Source organism: Gavialis gangeticus, unplaced genomic scaffold (genome assembly GCF_001723915.1).
Source record: "Gavialis gangeticus isolate Ggan-Ray unplaced genomic scaffold, GavGan_comp1, whole genome shotgun sequence".
In the NCBI taxonomy this organism is placed as follows: Eukaryota; Metazoa; Chordata; order Crocodylia; family Gavialidae; genus Gavialis; species Gavialis gangeticus.
In genome coordinates this window covers 13202128-13202897 of record NW_017729029.1, presented here as the reverse complement: position 1 = coordinate 13202897, position 770 = coordinate 13202128, and positions in this window count along the sequence as shown.

Below are 770 nucleotides of genomic sequence, written 5' to 3'. Positions count from 1 at the left end.
GTGCAGGGCAGGACAGGGTAGGGGGCTGCTCTGGAGCGACTGGGATCTTGTGGTAGGGCAATCCAGTCCAGGGCTATGGCGGAGCTGCAATCCACTTCCTGTGTGCCCTTGCCTGGAGTGTGCAGGCTGCAGATCATGGCTCTGCCCTGGCCCCAGACCAAACTGCCCCTGCCATAAGATCCCAGGGGCTTCAGAGCAACCCTCTGCCCTATCCTGCCACACACCCTAACAGTGTGGCTGGGGCTGGTCTCCATGGCAAACCCAGCCTTGCACTAACACAGCACAGCTGTGACTTTGGTCTCCATGGAGACCAGCCCCAGCCATGCAGGCAGGGGCTGCTGGGAAATGTAGTCCACTTTTGACCAGATCTGGTTCATGGGCCAGACTTTGCCTGTCTCTGACTAAGAGGAACCTGAGGTCCAAGGGGCAAAAAAGCCAGAGCATGAGTGTGTGGCCTAGATACAGGATGGAGTGAATATATGTCCCAGAGACAGGGCAGAGTGGGTGTGCCAGTAAAGGGCAGAATGGTAAAGTTCCAGTAAGGCGGTGGGGGTGGTGGAATAAGCATGTCCGTCCAGTGAGGGATCGAGGGAGTAGTTCAGTGAGGGGCCAAGGGGCCCTCTCCACAGTGGGGGAGGGGGGCGGTGTCACTCTTTTTGGGGTCCTCAGAGTGGGGGAGGGGCGGTGTCACTCTTTTTGGGGGTCCCCGGAGTGGGGGTGGTGTCACTGCATTAGGGGTCCCCCCGGCGGGGCGGGGGGGGGGTGTGCGG